Source organism: Chlorocebus sabaeus, chromosome 25, assembly GCF_047675955.1.
Source record: "Chlorocebus sabaeus isolate Y175 chromosome 25, mChlSab1.0.hap1, whole genome shotgun sequence".
Taxonomy (NCBI): domain Eukaryota; kingdom Metazoa; phylum Chordata; class Mammalia; order Primates; family Cercopithecidae; genus Chlorocebus; species Chlorocebus sabaeus.
Genome location: NC_132928.1, coordinates 62,049,681 through 62,053,674, shown reverse-complemented (window position 1 = coordinate 62,053,674; position 3,994 = coordinate 62,049,681). Strand labels below are relative to the sequence as shown.

The 3,994-nt window shown below is 45.6% G+C and overlaps 1 pseudogene; it reads left to right on the top strand.

Moving 5' to 3' along the window:
- The first annotated feature begins 1,011 nt into the window (after positions 1 to 1,011).
- LOC119619742 (small ribosomal subunit protein uS13-like) lies at positions 1,012 to 3,510 on the top strand (annotated as a pseudogene).
- The last annotated feature ends 484 nt before the right edge of the window (positions 3,511 to 3,994 follow it).

The window sequence follows — 3,994 nt, the reverse complement described above, 5'->3', positions numbered from 1 at the left end:
TTGTCAATCAGCAGGAGAATGGATAAAGCAAATATGGCATAGATACACGGTAGAATACTATTTGGCCATGGAAAATAATGAAATCCTGTCATTTACAGCAACATGGATGGAACTGGAGGTCATTATGTTAAGTAAAATAAGTCAGGCACAGAAAGACAAACATCACATGTTCTCATGCATATGTGGGAACTAAAAGAGTGGACCTCAGGGACATAGAAAGTAGAATGGTGGCTACCAAAAACTGGGAAAGGAAGCGGGAGGAAGATCAAGAGAAGTTGGTTAATGGGTGCAGAGATACAGTTAGATAGAAGGAATAAGTTCTAGTATTTTAAAGTGTAATGGGAAGTTACAGTTTATTTTTTTTTTTATTTTTTTTTTTTTTGAGACAGAGTCTTGCTCTGTCACCCAGGCTGGAGTGCAGTGGCACGATCTCGGCTCACTGCAACCTCCGCTTCCTGGGTTCAACTGATTCTCCCACCTCAGCCTCCCAAGTAGCTGGGACTAGTAATTTTTGTATTTTTAGTAGAAATGGGGTTTCACCATGTTGGCCAGGCTGGTCTCAAACTTCTGACCTCAGGTGATCTGCCCTCCTCAGCCTCCCAAAGGGCTGGGATTACAGGCATGAGTCACCACGCCTGGCCCATAGTTAATAATTTATTGTGTACTTCAAAACAGCTAGAAGAGAAGAATTGTATTGTTCCCAACACAAAGAAAAGAAAAATGTTTGACATGATGGATATCCAGTTACCCTGACTTGATCCTTACACATTGTATGCATGTATCAAAATATCTTATGTATCCCAAAATATGTACAAATAATATAGATAATTAAAAATAAAAATTAAAAAGTATAGTGTTAAAAAAAAAATCCCAAGAGGAGCTTTACGTTCAGATGTGGCTGGGCTTAGAGCTCGAGTGATGTCTTCTGGGTTCTTTCTATCTCTTTGCTCTGCTGTTCCCTGTGTTGCCAGCATTCTTAGGCTCTAGGCAGGGGCAAACCATCATAACCTAATGGCCTCCAAGGCAGTACAAGGAAAGCCTCTCTTCTGGGAGTTCTGCAGAGGAGTCTTGGGTTTCTTCTCATCAGACCAACTCAGGTGAGGAGCCCACTCCTAAGCCAGGGAATGAACTATGCTGACTGCCCAAGGCTGAGTCATGTGTTGCACCCCAACAACATGTCTAGGAGAGGGTGGGGAAGTCAGGGAACGTTGCTGCACCAAGGGAGAGGATGCTGGGAGACAAACAAAGAAATACTGGCCACAGATTGGCCACAAACAAAGAAGAACTGCTTGTGCCTCCACTCCTCAAGGAGTTCTAATGTACACCCCCCTTCTCTATAGGACCACCAAGCCGTAAGATCCTGGGGACTGTTCGTGAGGCAGACTAACAGAAGAAAACTATCTTAGTCAAAATCTTTCCTCTCCAACAACCAAGCCTGCTTACTGAACCAGGCTCGTGAGCTCCCCACCACCAACCAAGCTGACAACATGGAATCAAGCAATGTAGTTTTGGGTGCATTTGCTCCCAAAAGGTGTGGTCAGTATCTCATGCAGAAAGATTGTTTGGCCGTGTGATCCAGGAGAAACCACTCTGATCTTTGCTGATCCCAGGTCCCTCTGTGATCGGGTACAGGAGATCAGAACCCTCAAATAACAGGCTTGATACTGTTTGGCTGTGTCCCCACCCAAATTTCATCTTGAATTTTAGCTCCCACAATTCCCTCATGGCTTGGGAAGAACCTGCTGGGAGGTGATTGAATTATGGGGGTGGGTCTTTCCTGCACTGTTCTCATGATAGTGAATGAGTCACACAAGATCTGATGATTTTAAAAATGCGGAGATTCCCTGCACAAGCTCTCTCTTTGTCTGCTACCATCCATGTAAGATGTAACTTGCTCCTCCTTGCCTTCCACCATGATTATGAGGCCTCCGCAGCCATGTGGAACTGTAAGTACATTAAACCTCTTTTGTTTTGTAAATTGCCCAGTCTCGGGTATTTTTTGTTTGTTTGTTTGTTTTGAGATGGAGTCTCGCTCTGTCATCCAGGCTGGAGTGCAGTGACGCCATCTCAGCTCACTGCAAGCTTCGCCTCCCGGGTTCACGCCATTCTCCTGCCTCAGTCTCCTGAGTAGCTGGGGCTACAGGCGCCCACCATCACACCCAGTTAATTTTTTGTATTTTTAGTAGAGACGGGGTTTCACCGTGTTAGCCATGATGGTCTCGATCTCCTGACCTCATGATCTGCCTGCCTCGGCCTCCCAAAGTACTGGGATTACAGGCATGAGTCACTGTGCCCGGCCCAGTCTTGGGTATGTTTTTATCAGCAGCGTGAAAATGGACTAATATAAAGCTAAAGGTTTTCTATAATCAGATTTATCTTAAGCCTATCCTAAATATAAACCTGATTCATAGTTAGGAGGACAATTCTCTATTCCCATAAATAATAGGTCAGTTTATATAATAAACAGCTTATAAACTCCAGGTTGCTTTTCATACTTGACAGATCTGGTTTTTTGGATCAATATTCCCTACCAGAAGCATGTGGATTTGGAACCCAGCCCCAGTTCATGACTTATATGTGAAACACCTTGTGGGGAAGTCTGTCAGAATCAACGTAAGAATGTGCCCTCGTCCGGGCGCGGTGGCACACGCCTGTAATCCCAGCACTTTGGGAGGCCAAGACAGGCGGATCACCTGAGGTCAGGAATTCAAGACCAGCCTGGCCAACATGCTGAAACCCTGCCTCTACTAAAAATACAAAAATTAGCCAGGTGTGGTGGCGGGCGCCTGTAATCCCAGCCACTCAGGAGGCTGAGGTAGGAGAATTGCTTGAACCTGGGAGGCGGAGGTTGCAGTGAGCCGAGATTGCGTCACTGCACTCCACCCTGGGCAACAGAGTGAGTCTCCATCTCAAAAAAAAAAAAGTTGTGTCCTTTATTTTAAAATATTTTTTCCTCAGCCTTTGAGCCTATGGATAGGACAGGTTATCAGTCAGAGCTGTGCAGACTTAATCTTGATGTTTGGTCATCCAAAGCGCTGACATAGCTCTTCCACAGGAGGCCTGCGCATCGCCACTCATGCTGCTACTGTGTCTTTAGTGATCCCTGAGAAGTTCCAGCATGTTTTCTGAGTGCTCAACACCAACATCAATGTGTGGCAGAAAATAGCCTTTGCCATCACTGCCATGAAGGGTATGTGCTGAAGTTATGCTCGTGTGGAGTTGAAAAAGCAGACATCGACCTCCCCAAGAGGGCAGGAGAATTCACTGAGGATGAGGATCACCCTTATGCAGAATCCATGCCAGTATAAGATCCCACACTAGTTCCTAGAACAGACAGAAGGATGTAAAGGATGGAATCTATGGCTAGGTTCTGGTCCGGACAACAAGCTCTGTGAAGACATGGAGACCCATAGAGGGCTGTGCCACTTCTGGGACCTTTGTGTCTGAGGCCAGCATGCCAAGACCACTGGCTGCCATGGCTGTACTGTGAGTGGATTCAGGAAGCAGTAAGTTTGTAGGCCTGTCTGTATATATACTTAAAAAAATAAAAATAAAACAAAGTCCTGGTATCACTTTAAAGTTTAGGATAAGGTCACTGTGAAAAGATCCCAAGCCACACTATGAATTATACAAATGAGAGCACTGTTTATATCCAGTAGATGGACAGAAATAACAAAGTCTGACTAAACCAAATGTCAATAACGTATTATACATGACTGTGGGAATGTAAATTGGTTTAGCCACCTTGAAAAACAATTTGTCGGGCTGGGCGCAGTGGCTCACGCCTACAATCCCAACACTTTGGGAGGCCGAGGCGGGTGGATCACTTGAGGTCAGAAGCTGAAGATCAGCCTGGCCAACAGGCTGAAGCCCTGTCTCTACTAAAAATACAAAAAATTAGCTGGCCGTGGTGGCGGGCGCCTGTAATCCCAGCTGCTCAGGAGGTTGCGGCAGGAGAATCGCTTCAACCTGGGAGGTGGAGGTTGCAGTGAGC